This window comes from Trachypithecus francoisi, unplaced genomic scaffold (genome assembly GCF_009764315.1).
Source record: "Trachypithecus francoisi isolate TF-2019V2 unplaced genomic scaffold, Tfra_2.0 Lachesis_group18, whole genome shotgun sequence".
Lineage (NCBI taxonomy): Eukaryota > Metazoa > Chordata > Mammalia > Primates > Cercopithecidae > Trachypithecus > Trachypithecus francoisi.
This window is the reverse complement of record NW_022681463.1, coordinates 72780719-72799503: the sequence shown is the minus strand read 5'-3', so window position 1 is coordinate 72799503 and position 18785 is coordinate 72780719. Positions and strand designations below refer to the sequence as shown.

Here is an 18785-nt window from a genome sequence, read left to right as displayed (position 1 = left end):
ATGCCTGGTCCAGCTGCAGCCTTGCACAGAGCCGGCGCCTAGAGCTGCCTACCCCGCTGCAGCCAGCATACCTGGCTGTGTGCAGCGGTGAGACCCCACGTTCGTTTCACACACCCCTTGCCATTGACCCCTGGCAGGCATGGGATCCAGGATGGTAGCACAAGCGGAGAGCAGCCAGCCAGGCCAAGAGGGCAGAATTAGCCCAGAGGGCCCGAGCAAAACACCAGCAAAGGCACCACCAGCCACAGAGGTTTCTGGCTGGAAAAGCGACACCAAGGATCCCATGACAGTAATACTGTTATGACATTTAAAAGAGATAACACAAGAAAATAACCTGGCACTTTCCACAGTAATTAAGGTGACCAATTAAGATGAAGACCTTGTGTTCTGAACTACTTGGTTTTAGCCATAATTGGGGTTAATCAAAAGAGATCCTCACATTTCTCAAATTACTCCTTAAAATAGAAAGTTGCTTGAGAATGGCCTAATATAAAAAGTATTATTATAGATTACTTCCAAAAGAATTTTTTTTCCAATATGAAAACCACTTTTATGCAACTTGATGCCCTTTTCCCTGACACAGAATAATTATCTGGAGAAGCAATGTGTAAGTGACTTCATTGTTTTTGGTAAAAGGGCAACTCAAATTTTGCCTTAATCCCTATGACATGATGAATTAGTTCAGAGGGTGATTCCTAATATTTTTACTTTATGTCTTGAAAGAGAACCAGCTCTTACTTCTTCACCCATTTATTTGATGTCCTAAACTGTGTTAGAGTCCTTGCGGCCCCTTTCACAGAGGCCATCTCTGCCCTCTTAGACTGTCCTCTAGGAAAAGCTATGGAGGGAGGCCCCAATCGCTTCTAGTCTTCTCTTCCTTTGATTTTGGCATATTTGTTGGTCCAGCAGGATATCAAATGACCTTCTCCCCAGAACAAGGAAGGGGAGATAATCTTTCTTTCCCACCACAGCTCCTTTCCACAAACACTTAATTCACAAACATCTTGTGCCTGGCATTATACTAGTTACTGGGCTTCTTTTGAAGAGTGAAGAAGCCGTCCTTCTAAAAAGCTTTCAAACCAAAAAATGCTAGTAGAAATGTGTAAACAATGGTTTTTCTTAGCAGTAGGAATGATATAATTTATCATCTAGTTTTATCACAGACCAGTAGAACAGAGATATTTTCAGATAAAAACAGCTTTCTTGTTATAAAGTTCAAAGAGAAAAGGAAAGGCAAAACAATAATTTTAAACCAAATTTAACTAGGAGAGTGGGATGTTTATTGAACAGCTAAATCCTAGGTAATATAAGCATGGTACACATTATCTAGCTTAATATTCAATTCACGTCTATTATCATTGCATATACAAATTAGTAGTTAACTGAGACTACGCAAAATTAATTTGTTCACTCTCATACTGCTAGTAAGTATAATAGCTGACCTGGAATATGAACTCAGGTTTTTCTGACTCAAAAATCTAACTTCTTCCCATACACTTAAATAATTATTTAGTGTCTACCCATGGTAAGCATTGTGATTGGCCCATAGTCCAGAAGGAGTGGTAGATTTATAAGCAGTAATTATAGGGCAAAGTAATAAGTATGATATCTTAGGTATGGCAGGTACCAGGAAAGTATAAGAGGAGGGAACCGGGTAAAGTACTAGGTGGCAAGGAGTCAGTAAAGGTTTCACCAACGAATTTTCTCCTGAATTAAATCTTCAAGAATAATCTTAAAATCATTAATTAGACCAGAGAATGACCATGTTAAGGAAAAAGCAGAAAATGTCCAAAACAGAGACAGAAAGTGAAAGCATCGTTATGGAAGGTGCCCAAACAGTAGGGTCCTCTGAAATAATTACAGAATGGTGGGAAATTAAGGCAGATAAATATTCATTCAGAGATCTTCTAATCCCCCCCAAACACTGAAAACACTGCTAAGGAATCGAAATTCACCCCACAGCACATGAGCCCCAGTCAATCAGAACAGATACCGGTTGTAAATGGCCAGTAACTAACTAGTGCAAACCAGCGAAATATCAACCCTGCCTCTAGGAAACGTGAGCAGCCAGTGGCGTGTTTACTGCAGGGGAGTAGCCTGACCAGCTCTGCATTTTAGGAAGGCAATTCCTAAATATATAGCATGAAGATATAATATGAACAGAAGGAAGGCAACAGCAGAGACCAGGAATAAATTCTGTTAAAGGGTTTCTGCTGGAGGGAGAGGGGAGATAAATGATTTTAAAAGAAGCCAGGTAATCAAAATGTAATCATCATTTCAAATGAGTCTATTACAATAACAAATAGGACTATGTATTATACAGAAACCATTATACAATAAGAATAATTCAGACTGGTGACTCTGCGATTACCCCCACAAATATATATGAATGTTATTTCAGCAGAGTAACAAGAAAAACTACTATCATTGAACTAAGCACCTTGTTTTGTTCAAGTTACATAACATCAAACATCTATTTTACAAACATTTTCGGAAAGGTGTCGGGCCATAGAAAATATGGGTCTATAAACTCTACATCACAATGGCCTCATTTAATCTATTTTATGGAAAAAGAAAGCAGACTTGTTCAACAAAAGAAATAAGTAATGGTATATTTCTAATAAGCCTCTGAGTCCTACTCTGTGATCATTTCATTATAGCAAATATTCAAGCTATATATTCTAGCCCACACTACTATGGATCACTACTCCAGTAAATCATTTACAAGCCTACAAATGGCAATGTGTACAATTACAGCACAAAAATCTAAATAAAAACAAATCTTACACAATATCAAGACATGTAAATAGAAGTTAAAAGTCCATATTATGAGATACAAGATATTAGAGGTTCCTCTACTTACAGTATTTGTCTGGGTGCTTTAAGTACTTGATATAGGCTCTATTTCCAAATCAATAAGAGAATATAAAAAATTCAGAAAGACCCTCAAGAGAACACAAAATAAGTCACAAAACTAGAGTACAAGAGAATAAGGAACAGAAAGAATCAAGCATGGTATGTCTCCGATCCATTAGGATGATTAACGTGTTTGGGAATTTTTAAAAACTGCTTACTTATTTGTGAAAAGTAAACAGTTACAAGCTAATATATAATTGCAAACTATAATTTATAAAGATTTTAGATGCATACTGCACTTACAAAGAGTTTGAGGAACTTAAACAGTTTAAATCCTGCCAGTCGTCAGTGAAAGAGATCACTTAATATTTTCTTTCTTTCCCCTACTAATCCTAGTTCTAAAATAAAAACCAAAGCTGATCATACAAGAAAATATTGCCTATGAGTTTCTCATGTGTTTGATCAAAGGGATCAGTTTTACTTGACAAAGGAACAAAAACAGACGTCACCATTCTGTATAAGCATAGAGAAAAAGAGTAATACATAGATTTAAAAGCCACATAGTATTTTCTAAAATTATGAATTTTCAGCAAACAGTCCATGGAAGTTTCTAAGTGTGGTAATGACCTAACATTCATACATCAAATTCAACGTATTTGACAAATCCACAAGCTTCTCACATATCTGTATTACTCTTGAGTCTATCCAGAATTATAGACTAAACGGCTAAACTGCAGTTTAGTTACTGGTTGACTTTGAATTAGAAGTTAAAGTGGCTAAACAGCCCATATGTTAAACACAAAACACTTAAACTCAGAGGTGGGTCAATGCAAATAAAATCAGATTCACTGCTGAATTTCATTAGGAGGTTTGCACAAAGAGAATAGTTCTTTCAAAATGGCCATTTTAAACAAATAGCTAACTCCTTAAATGTGTGGCATTTGATTAAAGGATTTCATGAAAAAAATTATATTTGCAAATTAATAGCCATTTGCTCTTAAGATATAATAAAGAAGAAAACATTTTACAGAATCCTTACCTATAATCCAATCATGGCAACTGTCAAAGAACGCCAGAATAGATTAAATCATAAGAGAAAAATTAGTCATTTCCCATACTGTTTACTGTAACTGTTGCTGAGTTATCTTACATGTATGTACATAGCTTACACTTTCATATTCAAGCATGAAACCCTCATGCAGGCCTATGGAGAGTTCCACAGTGCTAAGAATTGAGGTGCTTCCTGCCAACAGCCAGCATCAGCTTGCCAGCCATGTGAGTGAGCTCTCTTAGGATGGATCTTCTGGCCCCAGTGTCAAGTCTTGGGATGATGGAAGCCCTAGCTGACAGCTTGACTGTAACCTCATAAGAGACCCTAAGCCAGAACCACCTAGCTAAACCACTTCCAAATTCCTGGCCCTCAGAAACTAAGATGATCCTCATTGTTTTAAGCCGCTGAATTTTAGGGTAACTTGTAATGTAGCAATAGAGACCTAATAAAAGGACATGTAAAAATAATAATAGTATTTCAGTGTGACTGTAATAGAAGAGGACTGGGAGAAATTTCTTCTTCTACTTCTTAAACTTTCTTTAAGGTTATGTCACTTTCATTGTTCCATACGTAATGTTCATATTACTCCCACCATTTTCATTGGAGAAGCTTTACCTAAGTCATTCACTCATTGAACAAATGCCTGTGAGGATGACAAGTTAGAACAGTCACCATCACTGATCTTATGGAGTTTATAGGAGACTTTAATCAAATTTATCTAGGATTACAGATAGTGAAATAATGATAGAGTCTTTTTTCCCCCTATGTTTCTGGAAGGCAAATTAATTCCTTCTAGAAGGCAAATCAATTAAGCAATTAGTAAATGGGAAAATGATGTTAGCACAACATAAAAGTCGTATTGGTTCACAGGGTTTTTTCCTTCACAAGAGCACTCAGTACAGCCAGTGAATTACAGCCTTTATCAAGAATGGAAAGAGCTCTCTCTCAGCTCTGCTGTATAGCAGCAGGAAGAATCTTTTCATTTGTATTTAACAAGACCTAAAAGCAAGCACTTCTACCAGGAGCCCCTACCAGTTTTGTGCTGCTTTCAGCTTATGCCAGGTTACCCCGCCTCTTGCACCCAACCTTACTGCAGCCCCCCTGGTTTGGAGCTCCACTTCCTTCTGTGTTATATCAGTACCTGCCACCTCCGCTCTAATTAAAAATGTTGCTAGCATTTCACTCTTCTTCTTTGTGTATTTTTAATACCTACCATTAGAGCTTGCTATTTTACTAAACTGGTACCAACTTTTTGTTTTCGCACTGCTCTGGTTACAATGTTGCACGAGTTATGAGTGGTTGGCCCCCACCTTGTTTTCTCCATAAGCTGTCTTATTTTTAGCACATAATGCTGCAGAACCAGGTATTTAGGAACATATATATCGTGGCATAGAAGAAATGTCTGAAGGAAACTTTCACAGTACTAGGACGATATATAACACAGGACCTTGACCTAATATGGAAATAGCATGTGTGAAGGTTTAAAGCACAGAGACAGGAATACAAGGAGAGTCTCCCAGGAAAAAAAATGCAGGCTTAAACTTTGTCTTTACCCACAAAGACTTTGCCAGGCTAAGAAAGCTATATTCATGTCATATGGCTGAAGCATTCCTTCTTCTAACAGGACTCTATGTGGGGAGAGGAGCATGACAATGATGAGACTAATTCAGTCAGTGGTTCTCAACCTTGGATGAACTTCAGAATCAATGTAGGAAGCTTTCAAAAAAATACAGATGTTCAGGCTCATACCTCAGAGATTCAGACTGCACTCATCTTGTGTGAGTCAGTTCTCCTAGGTGATGTCAACGCGAAGCCAGGGCTACAAACCACTAGACCAGAGGGGGCACTGGCAGCAATCAGAGCATTGGAGAATAGCTCTTAGGAAGAAATTTTCTTAACAACAACAAAGCCCACGACTGATACTAATTATGTATTTAAAAGTTTGCAATTTGGGCCAGGCAGGGTGGCTCATGCCTGTAATCCTAGCACTTTGGGAGGCCGATGTGGGTGGATCACCTGAAGTCAGGAGTTCGAGACCAGCCAGGCCAACATGGCGAAACCCTGTCTCTACTAAAATGACAAAAATTAGCCAGGCGTGGTGGTGGCAGGCACTTGTAACCCCAGCTACTCGGGAGGCTGAAGCAGGAGAATCGCTTAAACCCAGGAGGCGGAGGTTGCAGTGAGCCAAGATTGCGCCATTGCACTCCAGCCTGGGCAACAAGAGTGAAACTCTGTCTCAAGAAAAGAAATGAAAACAAAAAACTTTGCAATTTTTAATTAGTAAATAAGACTGTATGTTCATTATTCCCAACAACATTTACAAGGATATTCCTAGGACACAAGGAGGGCTGGAAATGAGCAGAGAAACGAGCTGGAAACCTGCAGTGTGAGGGCCAAGCCCCCAGGAGCGCTCATCTAGGCTTCTCAAGAAGGCAGCACATAGGGCTGGCACCCAAGGGCTAGGATTTACGATCCTCAAGAAGCTAGGGAAGGGGTGTGGGGAGAGGGTAGAAGCTTAGAACTGGTACCAGAGGGATCTGGGTAAGCTATTCAGTGCAACTTAGCACATTCAAATAATAGCATGTACCATTTTAAAACATGGCCATCTTTGGAATGTCAAAATAAAAGATAAAAATGTATAGAGTGGTTTAAATACAGTCCTATTACATGGAGGTAGATAAGTGGGTGGCAACAGAAGTTTTCAAACTTGGTAATCAGAATCACAAGAGGGAATATTTTAAAAATACAGATTCCTTGGCCAGGCACAGTGGCTCATGCCTGTAATCCCAGCACTTTGGGAGGCCGTGACAGGCAAATCGCTTGAGCTCAGGAGTTCAAGACCAGCCTGGAGAACATAGTAAAACCCTGTTTTCTACTAAAAATACAAAAAAATTAGACTGGTATGGTGACGCACACCTGTAGCCCCAGCTACTTGGGAGGCTGAGGTAGGAGGATCACCTGAGCTCAGGAGGTCAAGGCTGCAATGAGCTGAGATCATACCACTGCACTCCAGCCTGGGTGACAGAATAAGATCGTGTCTTTAAAAAAAAAAAGAAAAAAGAAAAAAAATACAGATTCCTGAGCCCAGTGTCAAACCTTATGAATTCGAATCTCCAGAGATATAAAATAATAAATTAGCAACGATAACTGCTATGGCCGGGAATGGTAGCTCATGCCTGTAATCCCAGCACTTTGGGAGGCTGAGGTGGGCAGATCACTTGAGGTTAGGAGTTTGAGACCAGACTGGCCAACAAGGCGAAACCCCAACTCTACTAAAAATACAAAAATTAGCTGGGCCTGGTGGTGCATGCCTGTAGTCCCAGCTACTCGGGAGACTGAGGCAGGAGAATTGCTTGAACCTGGGAGGCAGAGGTTGCAGTCAGCTAAGATCGCGCCACTGTACTCCTGCCTGGGTAACAGAGTGAGACTCCTTCTCAAAACAAACAAACAAACAAACAAACAAACAAAAACAATAGCTGCTATGAAGAATGAAACTGGATCCCTTCCTCTCACAATATATAAAAATTAACATGAGATAGATTAAGGACATGGACCTCTGACCTGAAATCATATTCTAGAAGAAAATCCAGGACACACTTTCTGGACACTGGCCTTAGCAAATAATTTATTACTAAGATCCCAAAAGCAAGTGTAACAAAAACAAAAATAAATAAATGGGACTTAATTAAACTAAAAGCTTCTGCACAAGAAATAACAGAGTAAACAGACAACCTACAGTATGAGAGAAAATATTTGCAAACTATACACCTGACAGAGGACTGATCTCCATAATCTACAAGGAACTCAAACAAATCAGCAAGAAAAAAACAAACAAATAACTCCATTAAAAAGTGGACAAAGGGCCGGGCGCGGTGGCTCAAGCCTGTAATCCCAGCACTTTGGGAGGCCGAGACGGGCGGATCACGAGGTCAGGAGATCGAGACCATCCTGGCTAACATGGTGAAACCCCGTCTCTACTAAAAAATACAAAAAACTAGCCGGGCGACATGGCGGGCGCCTGTAGTCCCAGCTGCTTGGGAGGCTGAGGCAGGAGAATGGCGTAAACCCAGGAGGCGGAGCTTGCAGTGAGCTGAGACCCGGCCACTGCACTCCAGCCTGGGCGGCAGAGCGAGACTCCGTCTCAAAAAAAAAAAAAAAAAAAAAAAAAAAAAAAGTGGACAAAGGATATGAATAGATATTTCTCAAAAGATGATATACAAATGGCCAAGAAACATATGAAAAAATGCTTAACATCACTAATCATCAGGGAAATGCAAATCAAAACCACAATGAGATACCACCTTACCCCAGGCAGAATGGTCATTGTTTAAAGTCAAAAAACAATGGTGGCCGGGCGCGGAGGCTCAAGCCTGTAATCCCAGCACTTTGGGAGGCCGAGGCGGGAGGATCACAAGGTCAGGAGATCGAGACCATCCTGGCTAACACGGTGAAACCCCGTCTCTACTAAAAAATACAAAAAACTAGCCGGGCGAGGTGGCGGGCGCCTGTAGTCCCAGCTACTCGGGAGGCTGAGGCAGGAGAATGGCGTGAACCCGGGAGGCGGAGCTTGCAGTGAGCTGAGATCTGGCCAGTGCACTCCAGCTTGGGTGACAGAGCAAGACTCCGTCTCAAAAAAAAAAAAAATGGACATTGGTGCAGATACAGTGAAAAGGGAACTGTTGGTGGGAAATTGGTACAACCTCTGTAGAAAACAGTATGGAGATTTCTCAGAGAACTAAAAGATCTACCATTCAATCCAGCAATCCCACTACTGGGTATTTACCAAAAGGAAAAGAGTCATTATATAAAAAAGACACTAGCACTTATACGTTATCACAGCATAATTCACAACTGCAAAGATATGGGATCAACCTACATACACACACACACACACACACACACACACCATGGAATAAAAACAACACCCATATAAGAACAAAATAATGTCTTTTGCAGCAACTTGGACAGAACTGGAGGCCATCATTCAAAGCAAACTCAACTCAGGAATGGAAAATCAAATACCAAATGTTCTCACCTATAAACACGAGCTAAGCCATGGGTATGCAGGGGCATACAGAGCTGTGTAAGGGACACTGGAGACTCACAAGCAGGGTGGGTAGAAAGGGGATGAGGGATAGAAAATCACCTATTGGGTACAATGTACACTATTCAGGTGATGGGTACACTAAAAGCCCAGACTTCACCACTGTACAATTCATCTATGTAACCAAAAACCACTTGTACCCCTAAAACTATTGAATTTTTTTTTAAGTTGCTACCATTTATTCAGCATTTACAATATGCCAGGCAATTTTCTAAGCACTTCGTATGTATCATCTTATTTAGTTCCTCTAACAACCCTAACAGTCACCTGGGACGCAGAGAAATAGCTTGCCCACGGTAGACAGATCCAGGTTTCAAAACAGTCTGTGCTCCTAACCATGACATTCTGCATTATTTAAGACACCTTCCACCCGCAAAAAACCAAGTAATTCTTTGAGGCAGCTGGTATTTATCCAGTATTTGGGAACCACTACACTATGGGAGCTTTCAAGTCGCTTTAGCCATTTCACTCTTTGAAATCAGACACAAAATCAATACTATTTCCCATTATTGGTCTTTATATCAAGAAGTATTATTATCTTTATTATGAAGAATTTACAATATGCTAAATGCACAGAAATAGTTTTCCTGTAGAAGATGGGCTTATGTCTAAGTTTGATGTTTCTAACAAAAATAGAAATTTTATATAACATAGTTTTTTCTTAACCTCACTTAGCAAGTTGCCATGTTTTATCAATTCTGCCCTAATAATATCTTAAAGGCTTTTAAATTTTCTGTATTCCTACCGACATCACACGAATTCAGATTTATATCATAAACTTCCAGATTATTGATTGCCATATCATCTCACTGGTCAATCTGACTCCAATCTCTCTCCAGCTGGATCCAAGCAAATCCACCCCGTGCTTTCAGGCTAATTCTCTTAAAACATTTCCTGCCTGTCACTCATGCAATTACAAGTCTGTTAATGACTACAGGGTACCTATAGGATAAGCCCCCAATCTTTATAAGCTGGGCATTCAAGATCTATAGCTACCCACCACCTACCCATCTCTGGCTTCCCTTTTCTAAATTCAAATACAATGCATTTTTAATCCAAAATTCCTTCCTAAAAACAAATATATCTCAAGCTACATTTAAAATAAGAAAAGTATTTAAACTGTGGGCTAATTCTTTAAATCCGGTTTAATAAAATTCTAGCTATCTTGGAGTTAAAAATGTTCAAATCTCATACTACTTCAAATGAGCTGCTTTTACTAATAGCTCTTAAACTTTTGGCAGAATATGTAGGAGGACGTTCTTAACACAAATTCAGCTCTTGCATCTGATCTTTCTGGTAATCTTGAGGTTCAGAGTTAGTTTTAGATGTCCAATTACACAAAAACTCTGCCCCAAAGCAACAGGGAGGGTTTAGACTGTGTTTTAACGCACGAATCTTGTATAATTCACTGAGCCAGTTTGTCAGTCTTGAATCGTATTATTTTTACTTGAAAACACATAGTACCATGCCAAGAGGAAAACGTATCCAATCCTAGAAGTACAAGCTAGTGAAATTTATCTATATATTTAAGTCATGAAAGTTCCACTTACTCGTCTACTATGAAGTTTAAAAAAATAAAAAAAGTTCTCCTACCAAGCAGAACTGAGAAGAGTCAAATGACCATGCCCTAATACCCATTTCAGGTGGAGCTAATTTATCAGTTATTTCCTGTGGCTTCTCTGGAGCTCTCATAAAAGTTCTCCATTAGCCCTTGAGGACGGAATGTAAGATGAGAGGGAAAAAATCCTCTGTAATTTGATGATTTATGTAGCCATCATGCAAAATCCATATGAGTAAGAAAGTGGCAGACAGGTAGATAAACATTTTAAGAGAGCCAGAGAAAGGACTGCTGCTGGAAATCATGCCCTCTCCTCTCCCCTTAAGGTAAGGCTCAACTGTTGCTTTCTTAGTGCTTATGTGAGGTTAAATTGATTCATCTTTTAAAAGATTAGAAAAATATGCAAATAATTAATGAAGGGAACAAATGCGAAAGAATACTTCACCATAGTCCAATCTTTTATAACGGATTCGCAGAACAATTCCAGACCTGGAAGCCTGTGGCAACGGAAAGAAAGGTTCTGGAAAAAGCAGTATCCACAAATGAGCAAACCAAGAAGTCCAAAGGATGAAGATTTTACCCACTGCTTGTTCACCAATAAAGGCACAAACTGCCTTGAAACAGCTCTCCAATTACCAGAGCAGGTAACTGGATTCGAAAGGAAAACAGATTCGTGTCTGGCCACACCCTTTATAATTAATATTATCTCATTCATACAAATGATGCACAACTCAGAGTCTAAAATTTTTTATAGGAAAGAGTCTTTAAAATTGCTCCATGAGCAGTTAGATTTGTTTTTAATATTCTTCATAACTACAGAACTCATTCCTCATGGTCTGGTGCTACCTTTACCATACTGGTGTTTGAAGAAGAAATTTTAAGGCCTCATAGTTTATTTTCCTTCCCCAAATACCCTGTGTCACAAAAGCCGCTGGGAGAAGGCAGTGTCTGCCTTCATTTGCTATTGAATGTTACAGAAAGTAGCCATGTTGTACCACACCAGAGCCTGGCACTTGACATGATTCACTTCACCTTCAACAGGAAAAAAATGTAGATAAAGCAAAAAGCAAGTTGACATCAGATCCAGCTTTTAAGAGTCAAGGTCCAGAGTCTCTGCTGGGACCAGTCCTTATTCGCTCCACACTACTGTTACTGACCACTCCATCTTAATCACATCCAATAACACATTCAAATGGCTCACTGACAACGGTTAAGTTATATTCTACTGCTTAAGAAATCAGGAAAGTGAGACATATAGTTTAGTTTTCCATCAAAAAAGTTAAAATTTAAAAGTTCTGGCATATAAAATGCATAATAGCTAACCACCTGGAAAACTTAGATTTTAGATAACCAAGGGTTTATCAAAGCTAAAAGAATCTACAAAATACAATCCTGCCACCTTGTGGTACCTATTCAAAAGTACTTCACACTTTACAATAAATTTTCTAATTTTAAAAAAAGTGCTCATTTGAAAAAATATTAATCAAGATAACAAAGTTATTTTAAAATATTAAATATTCATGCTGACATTAGCTAAAATGCACTGAAATTTGTTTGAAATGAAATTATTTCTCAGATCAAAACTAAATTCTCTCTTCCAACGTAAGATGTGGAAATGCAATTGGGTAACACTTGGATATCTCTTGATAAACTCTTACCATCACACTTTCCTTTCTGATAGTTAAATAGCCAGAATGTTAAATAAATAGAACTGCACAACTTTTACTAGATAGCATTGCTTGATCAATTTTTAACTATAAGTAGAGATCAAATATGGTAAATTTCTATATCTTTACTAAACATATAATTTTTAGATTGTTCAGACTCTTCAATGAACCTAAATAGACTTGTTTCTTAACATCATATTGACATATAAGAGAATAGTTCTAAAATAGTGAATTAAAACACAGAACCACTGGCAGTATCAGAGCATCATCTACAATAATTACTTTTAGAAAACTGTTAAGTGATGACTAAGTCTCCTTTGAAAAATAAAATATTGAAAGCTTATCCTATGAAAATATAAACTACCAATTACAGGAGTCCTCCCTTATCTGTGGTTTCATTTTCCATGATTTCAGTTACCCATACTTCAAAAATACTAAGTGGAAAATTCCAGAAATAAGTCATAAATGTTAAATTACGTGCTGAAATCCTCCCTTTGTCCAGCAGATCCACATTGTATATACTACTTGCCCATTCCTCACCCAGTAACTGTCTCAGTTATCAGATCCACTGTCAGCGTGTCAAAGTGGTTGGAGGGTTCAAGTAACCCTTATCTCACTTCATAGCCCAAAGTGCAAGAGTAGTAATGCTGGCATATTGTTATAATTGTTCTATTTTATTACTGTTGTTAATCTCTTACTGTGCCTAATTTATAAATTAAGCTTTACCACAGGTATGTATGTATAGGGAAAAAACATAGTGAATATTGATTTTTGATCCTATCCTCAGTTTCAGGCATCCATGGGGAGTCTTAGAATGTGACCCCTGGAATAAAGAGGGGCCACAAATGCAAAGAGAAACTGTGGCATTTTTCTGTTACACAGCATCCTTTGAATTAATTCTTCCATTTAACAAGTACTGGTCATCTCTTTTATCTCACAACTTGAGAATTGTTCCTTCTCTTTTTTCACCTAAGCCAGCATGTTTTACCTTGCACACTGGATCGACCCTTCAGACACTCATAACCACTGACATATCTGATCTCTGTCTCCCCTCTCACCCACTCATTCACGCAACACACATGAGGACCTGCTATGTGTACCAGGTCCTTAGAACAGAAACATGAAAAAGCATAGTCCTCGACTGTAACCCCAGTACTTCGGGAGGCTGAGGTGGGCGGATCACTTGAGTCCAAGAATTTGAGACCACCCTGGACAACATGGTGAAACCCAGTTCTACAAACAATTATTCAGTTGTGGTGGCATGCACCTGTAGATCCAGCTACCCTGGAGGTTGAGATGGGAGGACTGCCTCTGCCTAAGCCTGGGAGGTCAAGGCTGCAGTGAGCCATGACCTAATCTTGAAGGAAAGACAATTTTGTTTTCAGGTGTATATTTTTGAACATACCTTCTATCCCTCAAACTGTTCTCGAAATAAGCTCCACATCTAATTGTACAATTGCATTAGTCCATTTTCATGCTGCAGATAGAGACCTGAGATTGGGCCATTTGAAAAAGAGGTTTACTTGGACTCACAGTTCCACATGGCCAGGGAAGCCCAATTATGACGAAAGTCAAGGAAGAGTAAGTCACGTCTTACATAGATAGCAGCAGGCAAAGAGAGAGAGAGCTTGTGCAGGGGAATTCCTCTTTTTAAAACCATTAGATCTCATGAGACTTATTCACTATCATGAGAACAGCAGGGGAAAGACCTGCCCCCTTAATTCAATTACCTCCCACCAGGTCCCTCCCACAACAAGTGGGAATTCAAGATGAGATCTGGGTGGTGACATGGTCAAACCGTATCAACAACTTTGCTAAGTATTTATTTTTATAGCATAAGTCTTGCTACAAAGACTCAAGATTGGCATTAACAGAAAAAAAGTATAAAACAAAAAGGTTTATCAGGGATAATGATTATGCAAATGATTTTTTAATAATCTTTTATTTTTCCTGTCCATAAGTTATAATGTCCAAATAATCCACTAAATGGCTACAGGAGATACAAGGATATCAGTATTATCTATAAATCCTTAAGTAAACTCAGAAAAATATAAGATTAAAGAAAATTCAAGATGGTTTCAGAACGTGGTTTAAAACAAGAAATTAAAAAATAAAATTCAAGAAACAAGATTTGCAAGTTGATTTGCTTTAAATTTCATTGTTTTAATTAAGTATCATGTGTGAAAGCTCTATTACAGTCCCTTCTAAAGTTACTCCATTCTCCCTTTTGGCTTTCTTAATAAAATAAATGGCTTTTCTTAGGTTTCTTCTTAAATGTCCCTGCAATTAGATATAATTTCCTCTAGAAAAGTGTCTCCCAGGTAGGGGTACGCTATCAGATTTAAAATATTCACTAAAGTATAATTTTAGTTAAAAACACACACATTTACATATATACATGTCCATATATACATTATATACTATATGTTTTAAATATACACAGATACAAAACTATATCTATATATATTACAATCACGTGCATCTGATATATAATTTCTTTATCCTTCATCCAGTGCCTTTGGTACACAGATTTGTTAGGCATTTCTCTTTTAATTTCTCGTATCTTCCAAAGTTTTCATTAAATAAATTTCTAATTAAATCTTTAAGGTGGGAGGATCACCTGAGCCTAGGAGGTGGAGGTTGCAGTGAGCTGAGATCATACCACTGCACTCCAGCCTCGCTCCAGACAGAGCGAGACCCTGTCTCAAAAAAAAAAAAAAAAAGGTCTTTTTTTTGAAAATCATCACAGCCAGTTCTAAAAATTATTTTTTATTTTTTTTTTTTTTTTAAGACTAGTCAAGTGCAGCAGTGAGAAGTGGGAAAGAGTAAAACAAGGAGTTTAATCTGTAACTGACTGTGAACAATCAGTTGAGATAACTCACCCCCTTCAGACCAGCCAAAAATTACTCTTAACTCCCAGTTGTCTGTTAAGATCAACAACTAAAATCTAAGTTATTTCAATGTTCTTTTAAAAAACAATCTTTCCATTTACATCTATATGGTTATAGAAACAAACATCATTTGACTATTAGTAATCAAATGCTATTTTTAGTTCCTTTCTTGCTCTAAAATTTCATGATTATTTTACTAGAAAGTTTACAAATACTTCAGAAACCCATAAATCAAAAAGAAATTTGAATTTTTAAATAATGGACTAATTAGTTTATCACTAAAAGAATTAGGAAATTTTGCCATCATATGCAAGGGTTAATTTAGGTAAAAAGCTTATTTCTCTCTCTTTTTTTTTTTTTTTGGAGACAGTGTCTCACTTTGTCACCCAGGTTGGAGTGCAGTGGCTTGATACCAGCTCACCGCAGGCTCGACTTCCTAGGCTCAACTGATCCTCCCACTTCAGCCTCCCAAGTAGCTGGGACTATAGGTGCACACCACCACACACAGCTAATTTTCGTATTTTTCGTAGAGACACGTTTTCGCCATGTTGCCCAGGTGGGTCTTGAGCTCCTAACCTTAAGTGATCCTCCTGCCTAGGCCTCCCAAAGTGCTGGAATTACAGGTGTGAGCCACCATGCCCAGCCTTATTTCTCCTTTAAGATTCAAGAATTTTTATTTAAGCATAAAATTTCTCAATTGGAATTTCAGACCCAATGTATATCTTTTATTCAAACTGATTAATGCATTTTTAGATTAATTTAAAATATTAAATGTATTAAATAATATTAAATATACCAATCATTCAAGTATTTTATATTCATTTAAAACTATACAACTGGAGGCCAGGCGCAATGGCTCATGCCTGTAATCCCAGCACGTTGGGAGGCTGAGTCAGGTGGATCACTTGAGGTCAGGAGTTTGAGACCAGCCTGAGCAACATGGTGAAAACCCATCCTACAAAAAATACAAAAATTAGCCAGGCATGGTGGCACACACCTGTAGTCCCAGCTACTTGGAAGGCTGAGGCAGGAGGACTGCTTGAGTCCAGGAGGTCGAGGTTGCAGTGAGCCAAGATCATGCCACTGTACTTCCAGCCTGGGTGACAGAGCAAGTCCCCTGACTCTAAATATAAAAAATAAATAAAAATAAAACTGTACAACTGGATGAGTAATTTTGTCAGCATGCAAATCAGTTTCAGTTACAGAAACAGTAGAAGCAGTATATATGTATGTGTGTCTACGTGTATATATTTAGCATAGATGTATATATTTTTAAATCATTAAGCTAGAGTCAGGTCAGCTTTATTAAGCATTCAGAAAAATCCACATTTCAAAAGAACCATGCAACTGATGGTTTACATATAATTCAAGGACCTCTATTCCTAAGACAAACTAAAGTATAGCTAACATCATCTTTAATTATAGACTAATTAAGCTAATGTTTTCTGATAGAAAGGCTCAGTATAATACTCAGTCTTTTACAATTTTAAGTCAATTCGTAATGGCTTCAACTGAGGAATCGAACAAATTAAAAAGCTGTTATGCAACTAAATGTTTAAAGATCTTAAGCTAAAAAAGGACTATATAATTCATCTCAGTTAACCAGTAAAGGAAAAAATTTCTATCATGATCTCCAAATAATCCCTCCAAGGGATTTTTAAAGTAGCTTAAAATTTTTCTAGCTAGGAAAAACAAAGCAAAAAACTAAAATGGCTGAACTGAACCTAATTTCACCCTCCAAAATGGGTATTGAGAAACCAACTGCCTTTCAAGGTACTAGGCAGGACTTAGGACAACTGAGAGACAATTCCTTCCGCAATTATTTGAATGACAGTGAAGTACTCACAGCAGGATTATCACTAGACTACAGGAAAAGCTTCATGCTACAGACAATGGTGGCTTTCTTGGGCCGTTCTTCTCACTCAGGCCCAACTGACACTCCTGGTGGACCAACAAGTGCTTCAGGAAGTAGCCCCAAAGTTCCATCAGTCCCCTAAGGCAGTTTCTACTTAAAGGGGTAGTGGTCCAATTTATTTATGATGACTCATCACTTCAAAGAGAACAAAAATACTATGAATATAGTGATTTGTTATGTTTTAAGCATTTTAAAAGGCATGGGTGATTTTCTTTAGGTTTTCTTAGAGTGCGACAAGTTAATGACATATGACCTCTACCGATCATTTTGTCTTGATCCCCAAATCAGGAAGATCTAGTGAAGGTTTTCCCAACTTTTGAAACACTTATGTCGGAGTGAAAAAACAATAAGGACGCAAGAATGGAAGGAAGGAGAGGAGGAAAAGACAGGATGAAGGAAGGGATAAAAATAGGAATGGAGGGAAGAAGGAGGAAGGAGGGAGAGGAGATGAAGAAAGGGAGGTAGGGGAAGGAGGACGGGAGGAGAGTGAAAGGAGGGAGGGAGAGTAAAGGGAAGAAAAACTAACCAGACAAGCAAACCAAAACCCAGGCAAGGCAAGCAGGTATCAAGAAGTCTCAGAAATGTAGAAATGAGATGTCTGACAACTTTTTCATTCCCAGTACAATAAGGCCTCATTGTACTTCCTGCAATTGACATCTTAGATATTTTACTCTAGCCCTAGAAATATACTATCTTATTGGAGCAGAGGTGGGGAAGGGGCGGGAAACAAAAAGAAATCTACAATTCTTCATTTGTTTTTCTATTATTTAAACAGTCTGCAACGTTGTTCCAGAAGGTAGACAAGAGAATGATAAAATCAACCAAAAAAACAAGTGAAAGGAATTAAATAAAAGCAGAATGGTATAAATCATGATGAGATGGAAAATGTGTATAATTAGTAAGAAAATATACAAGTTGGATCTTTTTAAAAAAATAAATTTTAGAAAATTAAAAAGATATTTTGTAATAGAAAAAGATAATCCAAAGGGTGCAACATCACAGAAGTAGTTTTTTTTTAATTATAAGAATGAAATGAACAATGACAAATGTAGTATATATCAAAACTGTAGGATGCATCTAAAGGTGCACTTATGGGAAATGTATAGTCTTGAACATTAGAATAAAGGCTAAAGATTATTGGGATAAGGATTTCAAGGAAACTGGTAGGGTGGGCTGGTCAGGGGAGGGAGGTGAAACAAATAAAATAAAAGCAAAAAAAAATTCAAGAAAGGCGATAAAGACAACAGCAAAAACTACTGAAATAGAAAACAAGCATATATTAGAAGATCAACAAAGCCAAAACTTGGCTGTATGAAAAAGATCATAAACCGGCAAGCCTCCAGTATAATTTAATCAAGAAAAAAGAGAAGGCAGAAATAAGCAATATCAGGAATGAAAAAAATATATATAACCGTAATTTAAGAGATACAGATTAAATGGTCAAATAGAAAAAATACAACTTACTGAAACAAAGAGATATAAAATCTGAATAGTCCTATATTGCCATCATATAAAATTAAATCAATATAATAGTGAAAAATCTTTCCTCAAATAAAACTCCCAGGCTAGACAGCGCCACCAAAAAGTCCTAAAAAGCACTAAGTGATCCAGCTCAGCCAGTCCCTCTGAGGAAAGATCAATAACAAAGCCCAACAAAAGTGGCAGTCCCCAGTGAACATGACATATACACTGTTAGTACATGGCCAGAAGAAAAAAATTAAAATCAATGCCATGTGGTTGACA

At 38.0% G+C, this 18785-nt stretch overlaps 1 protein-coding gene across 4 annotated transcripts in view; it reads right to left on the bottom strand.

The window, feature by feature from the left end:
- TSC22D1 (TSC22 domain family member 1) overlaps positions 1–18785 on the bottom strand; it is a 145013-nt gene that overhangs the window by 26611 nt on the left and 99617 nt on the right. The window contains exon 1 of one of the 4 annotated variants that reach the window (XM_033176988.1): positions 16974–17033. The exons of the other annotated variants lie outside the window; for them this stretch is intronic. The gene's annotated coding sequence lies outside the window, so the exon portion shown is untranslated. Of the gene's footprint in view, positions 1–16973; positions 17034–18785 lie in introns of those variants that run through there. 4 annotated transcript variants of the gene reach the window in all.